Source organism: Eleutherodactylus coqui, chromosome 5 (genome assembly GCF_035609145.1).
Source record: "Eleutherodactylus coqui strain aEleCoq1 chromosome 5, aEleCoq1.hap1, whole genome shotgun sequence".
Classification (NCBI taxonomy): Eukaryota; Metazoa; Chordata; class Amphibia; order Anura; family Eleutherodactylidae; genus Eleutherodactylus; species Eleutherodactylus coqui.
Window position 1 is genome coordinate 224,752,908 of NC_089841.1, and position 16,191 is coordinate 224,769,098.

Sequence of the window (16,191 nt, forward strand, 5' to 3'; positions counted from 1 at the left end):
ATATACAATACTTGCAAAGTCAGTCCAAGTTAGTTGTCAACTCTTTCCTGTCTTTTGTATCATACATTCTTTGTACTTTTGTATACTTTATTATTAATAATATTATACTTTTTTTTTCATATAGCACCAACATATACCGCAGTGCTTTACAATCAGGAATAAAAAAGTAAACATACAATTGAGAATCTAGAGGGTGAAATGTAAATATTGCTGCAAGAACTAGTCGCCCAGCTGGTATTTGTTTCAACAAACACAGCCTTGTAGTGAATTGCAAAGAGTGTTGTTACTAAGTTACAGTAACTGTCCACTGGAATAGTTATATCCACCCCTTACATCCATAGGCTCAGTTCCCATGCCATTTTTACACTGTGCACTACACATGCGCCGGGGAAGCTCCACGCATACGTATTAAATGTATCCACAGGGCTCCATTTACTGATTGGATTCCAAAAGAGTGTCCAGCAGTTATATGGCAGCATATGTTTTTTTCACTGAATGGGAAAGTGTAGTCTTTTGCGCTTTCTGTCTGTTTCACATCTGAGTTGGATTTTCCTGGCGAAGGTTCCACCGCAGATTTGGCTCCTTCAAAGGGCTCCTGCACATGGGTGGATTTGATTTGAAGAATTCAGGGCTGGTGGCTGCCCCTGGATTCTGCAGCAAATAGCGACCATAGCCTCCTATGGAGACCCGCTGCTTCCGCTCATGGCAGAAAAATGCTCCATTCAGTGCAGTTTTCCACATCTACGTCTTTCTTTGAAATCAATTGAAGCAGTCCATCCCATGGTCTTTTCGCAGTAAGCACTGCAGAAGAGTCGCGGGATCCGTGTCATCGCCTAGCAATGGCGTAGCTTTATCTGTACTGCACATGCGTGATGGCCGGCGCTCCCGCAGTACAGAAAAAGAAGAATCCGGACAGGTGAGCGGGGTCACCAGCCGGGCACGCAGTTGGATCTTGCTGCGGGATTCCGCTTGCTGGATTCGACCCCGTCGTGTGCAGGAGGCCTGGAAGCTGAGCGTAGACTGAACGGACCCCGTTGTACTCAATGGGATCCGTTTCGCACTGTTCGGTTCTGTCCTGAGACAGAGCCATTCGGCATTCCTCTTTCCTGCTCCTCAAATGGAGCAGGAAAGTAGAACCTAGGCGCTGGTGTGAAACCACCCTTGTACAGAGATATCCAGGCAGAAAAATATACCATGTACTATGCTTTTTTTTTTAACATGGAGTTATGTCATAGGTTCAAATGTGGTCAATGGCAACATCTGCATGGAGTTTGTATGTTCATCCTGTGTTTGTGTGGGTTTCCTATGCATATTAATCACCTTTATTTGAACCTAGGACCCCAGCACTGGAAGGCGACAGTGCTAACCTCTGAGGAACAGAACAGCCACCACCACCTTCTTCTGTGCATCTGACCAGAACAAACCACCTGAGGTTTATGTTATACCCCAAACAGGGTTTGATTGGTTCGGGTTGCTCAACAAAAATAGGGGAGAAAATGTGAGACACATGTTTTGTCTTCATATTACTTAGTTTCTGTCCTTGTCAGTCTTTTACACTGGATAGTACTGTGTAAAAGACCGACAAGGACAATGAGATATAACCAAAGAGGTCTCTGTATCAAATATTCTCCCCTAAGGTGCAGTCCAGGTCCCATCCTGGTTCTCATCCCTATGCAGTTATCTGCATTGAGGAGTAAACCAGCCGGGGACCCCTAAAAAGCTAATGTGAGAGAAGTCAAGTGATGAGAAAAGTGTTTTACTTCAAGAGGATTGTGGAAGAGATGGTCTTCCATTTTTTTACAGTGGCAATATGAAGCAAATAGTAGTTTAAGACACTTCTACCACTGTGTTGATTTGGTGTCAACAGTTTACGTGCTTGCTTACTCTATTCTGAAGTAGTGGGACAATAGAGCAGACAGGGAATGTATTTATTTAAATCATGTCAGTATTAAGGCTGAACATGACCAGGTCACATTCTGCATGCGGTTGCCCAGAGTGGAATCTGACCCTGTGCCCAGCCGGCATCCGCTCATAGCTGTTTTTTCATCTTCTCTTCTGTACAGCGGATGGTCCGCACGGCGAGCTGTCTAACATGCGCAGTACAGTTTTAGTTAGTTTTTTTTTAATCCCTGCTTTTCCTGCGCCGTCCCTAGGCAAGGACGCAGGTACCCGTAACCTTTCTGCAATGTCATTGTAGAAGGGCCGCGAGTTGGACGGTATCCAAGCTGTTGGGGTAGAATATGCTTAAAAATAGGGCATACTGCAATTTTTATCCTCCCCAAGTGGAAATTGGAATTGATCTCCGCTCGTGTGCAGGAAAAGGTTTTTTTCCATAGCATGCTATGGGCGGTATTTGCTGCCCGCTCCGGATTCCACAATGCAAATATGCAAGCCGTCCTTAAGCTACCCTATGGGGTTGCTTTAATACATAAGGAAAATTTGCAAGTAGCTCACACACTACAGTGAAAGTTATCATTATTTATTTCTAAAGCACCATTAATTCCAAGTCGCTATACAAATGGGCAAGAGAGTAATGGGGCAGAGGTGGATAAGCCAGGCAGCAGAGTTGAGGATACATTGGAGGGGTGTAAGGGCATTGAAAGGGAAGTCACAGGGGAGAATGCTGCAGTAGTCTTGATGAGAGATGAGGAGGGCATGCAGTAGCATTTTTGTTGACTTGACGTTGAGGAAATATCATATCTGAGCGATGTTTTTGAGTTGGAGGTGGCGAAGGCTTGTTTGTGCAGTTTGAAGGAGAGGGCAAAGTTAAATATAACACTGAGCCAGACGACTTATGGAACTAGTGAGAGTATGGAGCCATTGATATCGATTGAGTTTTAGGCAGCGAGAGGTGAAGGAGGATATAGCTGATAGACACTCTGGGATTCTGGATAACAGAGAGGTAACATCTGGAAGGGTGAGCTGTTCGGACCATCCGCAATACAGATTTCCGCATGGACGCTGGCTGCGTTCGGAGCCGGATTCCTCTGCGGATTCCCGTGTGAGACCAGCCTAAGTAGTAGCCCCATCTGCCTTTACCAAGGCAGCTCCTTCCAATGATCCAGAAGAAAATATAAAGGACAACAAGGTCAAAGACCCCTGTTTCTCCGCCAGATTTCTTTCCCACTATTTGACATGTTATTGCTCTTTCTCTTTATTGCAGCCCATATCCCTAGCACTCCATTTCAACAATGGTTACACATTTTTTCAACACAGAACAAAACACAAGCTAATAATGTCACCTCCGTCGTAATAGCATCAGTCTCCAGTGAAACAACACAGATGCTGCTGTCCTGGCAGCAGGCAGCTGATGTCACCATGTAGCCTTATTTAATGACAGGTCTAACTCCTTTAGACATTCCTTCTTTCAACAAAAGTCACCTATAAATCTATTTATCATGAAGATATATGAATATGAGCTGGATGCCGTCTTGGCTGTCTCGGTGTCAGATTGACAAACTTCATGGGATTGTCCAGTGAGCAGACAACATCCATTTACTAACGCTCAATGTAGTAAAATAACAAGCTGATCAGTACTTACCTCTCCTGCGGTGCCATGATCCAGCACTGCATCCCCGCCATCGTCTTGGTGTCTGTTGTGACCGCTGACATCAACGCCAGTTAGGTGACAACTGTTGCCAATCAGTGGCTGCTTCGTCACCGCTCGTTCTCGAAGCATTGGCACTCACATCCAAACACAACACTCAGCAAAGTTGTCAATAAAATTAAAAACTGACAATCCTAACTTCTTTTACTCCCCTTGGCTGCTTCAGCCGTTGTCCCACTGGTCTCCGGTCACAGATGCCCGGTAATATCATCTGAGCATATGACCTCTCCAGCCAATCACTGGAATGGCCGCAGCGGTTACGAGACCAGGTGCCAATGGGCTAACGGAGACAGCCAAGGCAGTATCTGGAGCAGCAGGGGAAAAAGAATGAGGTGACTCTTGTCACTTTTTATTTTTACTGTATTATGTCAATAAGAGGTGGGCTAATGATTTTTGGGGGCCACAAAGAGGGCATTATTATTTTTGGGTGGGCACAGTGTGTACGTTGATACTGCCTAGAGGTCCCTGACTGGGGCATTAGGGGTAGTGGCAGAATGAGGAAAGTGTATAGAAATTAGTCATGGCTGGAAGAAGTATTCATGGTGATCTGGGCCTGGATAGAGAAGAAAGGAAGATAATAGGGGCAGAGTCTAACATCCTTTATTTAATTAGGCACAACGTAGATTATAATTTTTATCAGGAGGCACAGTTTAGTATAATTAATTTTGAGAAGGCATAAAGTGGTATAATTTATTTTAGGGGCCACATTGTACTACTATTTAGTGTTGGGAGTACAGTATATTATTTAGTTCAGGGAGTACGGAGTTTTATCATTTATTTCAGGGGTAACAGTGTTAATTATAATTTTTTTCAGGGGTAACAGTGTAGATTATAATTTATATTATGGGGCACAGTGTAGATTATAATTTATTTCAGGGGGTGTAGTGTGTAGCACTATTTTCAGGTGACATAGTATGTGGTGCTAATATTTTCATAGGAGCCAAAGACTCCAAGGCTGCAAATGCTACAGAGGCAAGAATTGGCTGAAAGAAGTCATGAAGGCTTAGAGCAGATAGACAAGAAAAAAAACAAGTCCACATTACCTGTGAGTCACTCCGTGTCATTGTGTATTCTGCCGCTGACTGTATCACATCAGTATGCATTAACATCTAAGGTCCAGAGTATTCTAGTTTGCAAAACTACAATTTTCAGCTCATACTTACCTTTGTAGTCTTATTGGGAACTGTAATTTCACATGGCAAAAATTTGCATGGGTCACTATGGGTTGTCAATAGAGATGAGCAAACGCGCTCGTTTAGGACAATTACTCAATCCAGCATCACTTTTTTCGAGTAACTGCCTACTCGGGCGAAAAGATTCGGGGGCAACGGGGTGGAACGGTGGGTAGCAGGGGGGAGCTCTCTCTCTGTTCCGCCGCCCCACCACCACCGCAGCCCCCCGCTCACCCCCGGCGCCCCCGATTAGGCAGTTACTCGAAAATAGCGATGCTCAATCAAGTAATTGCTCTAAACAAGCACGTTCGCTCATCTCTAAATGTCAATAATGGTTTGGTATACTACGTTTAGCTGAGAATTATTGACAACCCAACTATACAACATGGCTTGAATGTTCTGTATTTCATTCTCTCTCCCCTCCATCTAATGCATCCTCTTTTCCTCTCTCGCATCCTCTCTCTTTCCCTGTTTCGCCTTCTTTTTCCCATTTTTTTCTTATTGGTTATAACATCCTTCTTACAAAGAAAATCATTGAAGTCATGCACAGTGTAGCATAGTTACCAGTCTGGTCATTTACATGATGGAAGCACCTAATAAGAATCAGCTACTGAAAAACTTACAACATATATTCTTTAGATCCGAGTCTGAGAATATTAGTGTTATTTATTATATGCCTGCACATATGAGAGCCTTATATTAGCTGGCCATCGTTTTGACTATAGGCGCAGATGAACTGGTTGTTTAAGGCTGGGTTCCAACAGGGCGGAATCCCGCCAGAAATCTTGCGGTTTGGCGGCAGCAAAACCGAGAAAACCAGGAAAGCGCTACTTCAAAACCTGTGGCACTTAGCTGTGGGTTTTGGAGGGGCTTGGCCACATGCTTTTCCCTTGCGGCCGTCGCTCCCATAGAGGGGGAAAATGAAATTGACATCCTGCGGCCGGGGTATCCGCGCCGCAGTACCGGCTTCTGCTGGCTTTGCCGTAATGGATTGGCCGTCCCATGTGAACCAGATTTTTGATAAATCTCGTCCTCATGGCTGGCTAATCCTGAGATTTGCCGCAGCGAAATTCCGGACGGAAATTTCCACTGCAAATCTGCCCTGTGTTACCCCGGCTTAAGCCATTTTACACTGGTAGATATTCGGGCATGAACATGCGTCTAATTTATTTGCTTGCCTGATCATTTGAATATATTATTAATTATCTGGTGAACAAGCAAGAGCACATTTATTGGCTGACTCGCCCTTTCATGCTAACATAAAAATGGTTGTCCGTTGGCAGCACATCCCCATGTAAAGAGGGAGATGTGCTGCCGATGAATGCACTCTGTATGGGGACAGTAGTTGAGAGTTTATGCCCATACTTGCTATCATCTGCCTGTGTAAAACCTATTTAATGAACATCAATCAACATGCTGTTTGTCAATCAGCACTTGTTAAATATGGAATGAATCAGGCTGTGTAAGAGGGCCCTGAGCTATAGTTAGTCAGCTTAATAATGGTTACTAATAAAAGTAATGGAGGGTCGAATTCTTCTGTTTACAGGTAATATTTAATACATTTGTTTGTATCGCGCCTGTTCTCTCTGCTTTCATAGAAACTGTGTCATGTGATCATCACAATAAACTTTTTGTCTATTGTTAAGTCAGTATGCATCATTTTGTAACACGCCATGAATATCATGCCACCCTAACAGATTGGACCTTGTACTGGCAGAGAATCGAGGCTCAGAAGTAAAGTCAACAAGGTGATAGACTACCAAGTTTGAAACCTTTTTTTATTTTTACATTTTGAATCCCTTGAAGCTGTCAAAAAGCTCTGACCCATAAAGATGTGGACTTTACAAGACCTCTGAAAGTGTCCTCGGGTATCTGGCACCAAGGCTTTAGCAGTAAATTTATCAAGACTTGTGAGTTGAGAGGTGGAGTCTTCATGGATCAGACTTGATATTTAAATCTGGAGCATGTGGAGGTCAAGTCAACACCTTTAATGCTTTGTCATGGCAGGACACATTATCCTGATGAAAAAAGGCCACACACATTAGAGAACAGTCTTGCCATGTGAATGTAATATCTGCATGAAGGTAGAGCATGCCACTACCTCAACCTACTTCCCATAGTGCATCCTGGTGACATCTCTTGCCCAGGTAAGCTAAGCGATGCACAAGGAACCTGCTGTGCACATGATGTGAAAGAAAACATGATTAGTCAGAGCAGGCCACCTTCCCTAGTTGGTCCAGTTCTGATGCTCACATGCCCATTATGGGCACTTTCAGCACTGGAAAAGCCTCAGACTCTAACTAGTCTGGGGCTATGTACCCCCATATGCAGAAAGCTGTGACACACTGCATTCTGACACCCATGTGGCGCAGAGTTTTAAGGCAGAAGAAATGCAGTCCTAAGCTCTCGCTCATGACTTGAAGGTTGCAAGTTCAATCCCCGCCTGGTTTAGGTAGCTGGCACAAGGTTGACTCAGCCTTCCATTCTTCCGAGGCTGGTAAAAGGAGTACCCAGCTTGGTAGCGGGTAATAAATAAATTACTTGAAAGTGCTGCGGACTAAGTTGACTCTAAACAAATAACAAGATTTATTTTAGATTTTTTACCTTTCTGTTGTAGCCAATGTCAACTTTTTCAGCAACTATTCATGCAGTAGCTTTTGTGTGAATTTGGACTAGAAGATTAGCCTTTGACTTCCATCAAATCATCAATAAGCCTTGCTGCCAGTTGACCAGTTGTCCTTCAATGGACCACTTTTGGTAGGTATGAACCATTGCATGCCCGGAAACCCTCAAAAGACCTACCATTGTAGAGATCTTCTGACCCAGTCGTCCGTCCCACATAGTTTACCACGTCAGATACCCTCAGGTTCTTACGCTTTCCTATTTTTTTCTGCATCCAACACATTAACTTCAAGAACTGATCGTTTACTAGCATCCTAATACTGTATGTTCCACACCTTGACAGGTGCCTTTGTCAACAGATAATCAATGTTATTCACTTCTCTTGTCAGTGGTTTTGATGGTAAAGCAGACTGGTGTAAATGCAGAATTAATCTGAAATTGACTTGCAGTGTCAATTATTACCATTTAATAACATGCATAGCCATCATGCAGAATATAATAATATACCTCTTACCACAGTTTAAAAATCAATACTTCTTTTTCCTGATACTGTACACTTTTAGAAGACTGTTGATTGTGATTGTAGTTACCCACAGAGAAAATCCTCTCTGTGGAGCGCTGGTCAAAGATTCTTAGTGGGCTCTAAAAATTGTAAAATGTTCCATCTACATGGATTACTTCTTACCTGTTTCCAGCACTTATAGAAATATACCTATTACAAAGAAGAGTTCATGTGATTACTATTGTGAAAAGGCAGCGGGGGATTATTTTTCTGAGAATTAGCATTTACAACATGCAACTGCGTATAAAATATTCACTTTACCGCACATTCAAACTGCGGTTTAACTTTGGAGGTACAGTAGTAGTGCCCAGCTAGAGCCCAGGCACCTCTCAGGCCCATATTTGTTCACTACAGAGTAGTTTGGTTACCAGCCTCGGGAATAATGAGTGCTGCCAAAGGGGAGGAATAATAACCTTAAGTCCTCCGGATATTTAGCAGCCATCTAGAGGATGCACTCAGCCTAAATACATTACTCTAAGTGGTATAGTATTCAGTCTACAAACCAGGTAGAAAGAGTCGGCTCTATGGCTGCATATGCGTAAAAAACAGCATAGTTCTGTAGTTGAAGCCTCCAATAATAAAAAAATATTGTTAAAAGACATATCATTTTATGCCCTCCCAAAGACGTGTACAACCATATTAAATATTTTATACTCAGAGGTTTCTGATACGCAAACCTTATTCCCAATATCTTTGTAACAACTAACTTTAAGGGCCATTTACGTGGGCGTAATCCACTTTTTTGTTTGAAGGATGATTTTAAGGTGAGCTTAAAATGTATCCTTCAGCTACTGGAGATAAAGCAAACACCTTTCTCTGTCAATAGACTGCATGCTGTAATCTCCGCGGGGAGCCAGCAGTTAACATTGTACCTGTACTGGCGATGAGAACAATGCAGCTGTGCGCACAGCTGGGCATGTGATTAATCACATGCTGGGCTCTGCAAACAGCTCATGGAGGCCCTTTTAGAATCATAAAATGGTAGAGTTGGAAGGGAACTCCAGGGTCATCGGGTCCAACCCCATTCTCAATGCAGGATTCACTAAATCATCCCGGACAGATATTTGTTCAGCCTTTGTTTGAACACTTACATTGAAGGAGAACTTACCACCCCGTGGTAACCTAACCATCTCCCGAGGCAACCTCATTTTTACATGCAAATGAAGATGATAAAGTGTTAATTGCCATCAGTGGCCATTAAGACTTTATGCTAAAAGATCGCTAAAACTTTCAATCTTTCAATCAGTTGAAAGATTATCTTTTCATGTGAATTGGCCTTTACTGTCATAGCAGAAAGTGAGGACTAAAATCTAGACACGGTACGAATGTCAGGCAAATGATGCCAGATACTCATCCCCACATGTTCTCGCTCCCGTGCTGTTACACAGAAGAGAGTATCGATGTTTGACATAGCGGCCAGCAGGGGTCCGGGGCAGCTGGAGGAGATTTCTCTCCTCGCTCTCCCCCGCCCCTCTCCATTCACTTAACACAGTGGCTGTTCAGTAATAAACGGCTGCTTTTAACACTGAACGATCATCGCTCAGGATTTTATACAGCCTAAACGATGAGCGATAATCGTTCAGTGTAAACAGCAGTTGTTCAGTAGGGAACGGCCGCTGTGTTAAGTGTATGGAGAGGGGCGAGGGAGAGCGAGGAGTGAAATCTCCTCCAGCCGCCCCGTCCCCTGCTGGCCGCTCTGTGTGAGAACCAGCAATACTCGCTCCTGTGTAACAGCACAGGAGCGAGTACCCACAGGGATGAGTGTCCAGCATCGTTTGCCCGACATTCATCCCGTGTAAATAGGCCTTTACGTGGCACAAGGATTTGCATAAAGGAACTCAATCCATTTAAGAAATCTCTTGCCGCACTCCAAATATGCTAGCAAGGCCACTCTATGCTGTCAAGCGTATTTGAAAGTATCTTTGCAACATTAATGCCTTTCTGGCTCTTATAAAATGTGGGAATAAACGAATCCCCTCATCTTATTAAATTGGGTTTAAGACTTGTCTGATGTAATAAATATTGTGGAAAACACTCGTAGCGGGTGTGAGAGAAAAAGCTGACATCTAAAAAATAAAACCTAACTTTCTTTTGTATGTGCAGCTCTTTGTGTTATGACATATTGCTATAAACTGTTAGCTAACCAGACCAAATTGGAAATCTTTGAAGTGGATTTTAGTATGTGGCCAACAGCGGCAAGTCTAAAACAGTTATAAATTAATTCCTAATAAGCGGTTGGAAAAATAACTGGCTCAAAAACAAGAAGGTATTTAACTATTTTGAAATGACAGTCATTCAACTGCATTTACTACCACGTATTGTATCTATCCTAATTAGGTGCTAATTATACAGGTTGTTGAGTCTAGTCGACTCTTGTTTTATAAGTCTGACTTGTGATTGTTATGCAAATCACTATTTAGTAGTACTTTGTCACCCATGCCTAAATCTGTACATGTACAAGGGTAAAAAGATTTATTCCCACATAGCTAATAGGACAACATACTGGGATTCTGCCATGTGAGTATTCATTAACATTGCTTTTCATTAATGTGGAATATAAGAAAGTTGCTAATTGTGTGTCTCTCTTACTGTACATCTGATATCAGTCTTTTGAGGCACGTAGTATAACACCATGTATTCACAAGCATTGTCATACACATGGTGTCTTAGATGCTGTCCCCAAATTAATCTGGATTTAGGAAATGAAAAGTAGTCTTGGGGGATATATCATATATTCTTTATATCATATCATATATACTATTATATCATATCATATATGCTTTTATATCATATCATATATGCTTTTATATCATCATATATGCTTTATATCATATCATATATGCTTTTATATCATATCATATATACTATTATATCATATCATATATGCTTTTATATCATATCATATATACTATTATATCATATCATATATGCTTTTATATCATATCATATATGCTTTATATCATATCATATATGCTTTTATATGATATCATATAAGCTTTTATATCATATCATATATACTATTATATCATATCATATATGCTTTTATATCATATCATATATGCTTTTATATCATATCATATATGCTTTTATATCATCATATATGCTTTATATCATATCATATATGCTTTTATATCATATCATATATGCTTTTATATCATATCATATATACTATCATATCATATCATATATACTATTATATCATATCATATATGCTTTTATTTCATATCATATATGCTTTTAGATCATATCATATATGCTTTTAGATCATATCATATAAGCTTTTATATCATATCATATATGCTTTTAAATCATATCATATATGCTTTTAGATCATATCATATATGCTTTTAGATCATATCATATAAGCTTTTATATCATATCATATATGCTTTTTCAAGGAGAAAAAAAATTACAATTTAAAAATTTAAGAAACTGGAAAAGCTGACAAATGTTGAAAATGTGAAATGTACACATGATGTCGCTACAAGCGGGAAATGAATGGTTACAATGTAGCAAAAAAATTGTTTTATTTGATTTAGTGTGTTAAAATGCTAAAGTGTAATCTTTACAAAGGCTTTAGTTTGCCTTTTCCCAAATTTCTCCCCTAGAATATCTAGTGTAAAGTATATATTACTGGTGTGATGCTACTTTTGGGCTGTGCTTGTACCTGGTCCCTCTACCCCGATAAAGAACGAGCATTCTAAAGATGTCTATTTGGGCCTATATGTATGGGATCCCCCTTATGAGCAAACAATAGAAATAGCAGGTGTCTTGTAAGAGTATTGAGTATTATAAATAAAGGAGAAGGATATTGTAAATTTGATCCAGGGAATCTATATGACTGCACTTATGGGGTCATGAAATTGTCTTCAATCACCTAAGGGCTCCTTCACACGGGTGCCTGGATTTCTGGCCGCGCGTCGCGGATGAAAATCACATGAACTAAGGGCAGCCATGACCAAGTTGCAGCTGTTTCTCCCATTTTAACGCCCATTCAGATAGCCAGGCTGCGACGTGTATATGCTGCAGCCCAAAGTACCATCGGGGTGGGGGTGGGGGTTAGCTCTGCTAAATTCCTTCCCCCTTCCTTCCCCTTTCTGCCCCTTGACGGCTGCCAGCAAACGAAAGGGGTGGGCCGGGGCGGGAGCTAGTGTATTATACTCCAGCCCCCTCTCCTCCCCTTGCCGGCAAGGGGAGGGGGTGGGATGGGTGGGGGCTTAGCGGAACTAGTGTGCTAATCTCCTGCTCCGCCCCCTCCCTTTGCCAGCAAGGGACGAAAAGGGGGAGGACGTTTAGCAGAGCCCTTTTCCGGCAGCTCTCATAGGCTCCCATAGGAGTCTATGGGACCAGTCAGCATATTCCGGCAAAAGATAGGTCCAGACCTATTTCTTCCGGTCAGCATAAAAGCGGACGGCTGGAATGCACACACCTATCTTTTCCAGCTGGCCGATTTCATGCACAAAAAAAATTGGAATCCAATGCTTCAGATGGTTTCATTTTTGGATGGTGTTTTATCGTGGTAAAATTTAAAAAAAGCCCTCAAGCGTATTGTCTTGCCCTTTTTCAGATAAAATCAGGACAGCATGTTGGCTCAGTGGTTAGCACTGTTGCCTTGTACCAATGGATTCCTTGGTTCAAATCAAAAACATTTGCATGGAGTTTGTATGTTCTCCCTGTGTTCAGGTAAACTTAGACTGTGAGCCCCAATGGGGACAGAACCCAATGTCACACGATGTACAGCGCTGTGGATTACGTATGTGCTATATAAATCAGTAAATCAATTAAATTGCCTTTGCAATGTTTCTGTTTTTGTACAATTACCAGCAAAATCATAAGTGGTGTATCTTATTTATCACGCTATTCCACCCTATCACTGTTGGAAATGTCACTGTGAGCTAAGATGTAGCTGGTATCAGAGGTGTAATTTATAGCTGCTGCGCCCCAGTCCAAAATCTGTAACAGGGCTCCCATCTTTAATGCTTTCATGGTACTAGTAAACTCATATGAGTAGGAGAGAACTTATGGCTCCTTTGAAGTACCTGGGTGCGACTGCATTCTCTGCATCCTCTAGAGTTGAGGCGCATTTAGACACAACGATTATTGCTCAAAATTCGCTCAAAAGCCATCTTTTGAGCGATAATCGTTGCGTCTAAATATGTACTGTTCGTTCATCGCTCATTTCTAGACAGCTAGAAATAAGCAAAGAAACCAGGTTGATATCTCAGCGGGCAGTGCTGATAGCATTCTTTCAGCTGGTATCCCACTGGCAGTTCTCAGCAGGACACCAGCTGAAAGCACCGAGAACAATGCAGCTGTTTGCATATTCAAAACAGCTGCATTGTTCTCTGAGCTATCGTGGTGGTATCCAGCTCCACCTGCATAACTAATTAGCTACTTAGAGTTATGCAAAGATGATCACTCAAAACTGTCACTCAAACTGTCATTTGAGCGAATTTGAGCAATCATCGCTCCGTGTAAATGGGCCTTTAGTCCCTGGCTGGTATAGGTAGCACTAACTAATAGACACAGTAAGTGGCCAGGAGGAATAGGTTTTCTTCCAGGCATGTCAAGCAAATATAGTGTAAATGTAGCCTTAGGCTTTGTTGACGCTGCTATTGGAGGCTGTCTTTAGAACCTCCATCAGCACTTCCATCACATTTGACAGCAAGGCGGGTGACAAATGCTCTGACAAATGCATACGAAAATGTGACTTATAATTGTCATACACCAACAACAAGCTGTGCAGTCATAGCTTCGCCTGTATAAAGCTATAGAACTGAATATGATACATTTAGGGTATGCAAATCACACAGAACATGTTCAACAGATATTGACGATGAAATATAAATAGTCCATTTGTACCTACTGCCAGAGAAATTAATAAATAGCACAAAATACAATGGTCTAATAATTATCCTGCCAAGCTGTTATGTCATCTGTATTTTACATATTTCTAGTAAAAAAAAATACAGGATTTCGACTAATTATTTACCATATTGCACACTGTACAAGATAAATTTGGGTATGTGCATTTACATTTGTTTGGAATACCTAGGCTGACATGACTAACCGTCATACAACGGAGTACGACTGTATAATCAGGACTGATAAAGTAAGGGGTGGCTTTACATGGGACAACTGTCGGCCTTAAAAATCGCTCAAACAAGGCATTTCAGAAATAGTTGCCCCATGTAAACAAGGGACCCCTCAGTAGTCACTAATTGCTTCATTTCAGTTCACTGTAAAGCTACATTTAGACGGGATGAATGTCGAGCAAACGATGCCCAAGACTTGGGAACTGGTATCGGTGGCTCACAGCAGGCCGGATGGAGGAGATTTCTCTCCATGCGCTCCCCCGCCCCTCTCGATTGACTTAACATAATGGCCATTCAATACTGATTAGCTGCTATTTACACTGAAGTGACCAGCTCATCACTAATCGTTTATGCAGCATAAACAATGGACGATGTGCTGATCGCTCAGTGTAAATAGCAGCCGTTCAGTACTGTACAGCCGCTATGTTAAGTCAATGGGGAGGGGTGGGGGAGCACGAGGAGAGAAATCTTCTGCAGCCTCCCCACCCCCCTGCTGTCCGCTCTGTGAGTGAGCTAGCGATACTAGCTCCTGTGCAACAAGACGGGAGCGAGGACACACAGGGATGAGTTTTCCCAACATTAGTGCTTTCTAAATGGAGCTTAAGCGATCTCCAGTCTGCCCGACCTCCATTGACTAAACAACTATTGTTCCTGTGTGAATGCACAGGAGTAATAAATTGTGGGTTGACTGTTTGGCCTATGTGCCTGACAGTCGTCACATGTAAAGCCACCATGACACTAAGGCCTCCTTCACATGAGCGTATGCGTATGTGAAAGAAGAATGGCCACGATCAAGTCTCTGGCTTTAGCAGCATTTTCTCATTAATTCACACAAGCATCTGCGGCGTATTCGCTCAGGTGAATAAGGCCTTATGCTGTAAAATGGCAGTTTACTGCTAGACCTACAGTCATTTCTTACATTGAGATTATAGGTTGTTTTGTAGAAAATAGGGCCATAGGCACCAAGTAAGCCTGCAATTATTAGGTGTTTTCATAATGTCAAACTACTGTATATATTATACATAAAGCACAAATGTACATGCACTTTATATCCAAATAGAAGGGAAGAGTTGGAAGGGACCTCCAGGGTCATCGGGTCCAACCCCCTGCTCAGTGCAGGATTCACTAAATCAGAGGAGTAACTTGAAGCTTCTGGGCTCAATGCTAAATCTGTAACAGGGCCCCCAACTATAATGCTTTATCCATAGTACTGGGCTCCCTATATGGAGAATATAGGCCTTATGGGCCCCCTAAGGCTGCTGGGCCCGGGTGCAACTGCATCCCCTGCATCCCCTATAGTTATGCCAGTGACCCAATGTTCATAACCAAATAATGTAATATAATGCAAATAATTCTGCCATACATTGTTTGCACAATACTGCCATTCAGTGCCCCAAAATACCTAAAACACCTCAATAATACCTCCATACAACATCCAAATAGTTCTGTCATACAGCGCACCTTACACTGCCGCGTATTTATCACAATACTGTAGTTCAGTTCCAAATCAAACCACCATTCAGTGTTCAACTAAACAGTGAAAGGGTTAATGGTAAAGTCCCCAGCAGTCTAAGGCATTTAAGAAGTTAATGGCACAATTCCTGCTGGTCCATGGAAGTAACGGATTACATGGACCAGTGGTTGGTGGCCGCAGGAAAGGAGGTTCTGGGTAATGGCTCACCTTGCCCCTTCCTAAAATCAGCCGTGAATTGGATACTTACTTGGAATCAATTCTTTAAAAAGAATTTGGTTAGTTTGCTTTTTGCAAGGAAAAGTAAAAACAGATGGATAACAAAATGGATTGAGCACATTGCTCTGTCCTGCACCGTTAGTGGCTGCGGTCACTAAAGAAACAGATCTAGGAAAACCTTCTGTGGAAAAAAAGAGATTGTGGCACCAAATTCTTATTGAATACACAGTGTGGCCCTGGGCAAAATTAAAAGTGGATTCCCATATGCAGCAACATTCAGTCAATTCACGAGGTGGTGAGCAGAGCGCCGCTAAGATCAGCATCACACTTTAGTGAATCTGCCAATTGTGTCCAGTCAGTCTTTAAAGTTATCTCCCATTACAAAATAGCACATGTGGCCATTGAAGTCAACTACTGCAGCCGCTAAAACACAGCAAAATGAC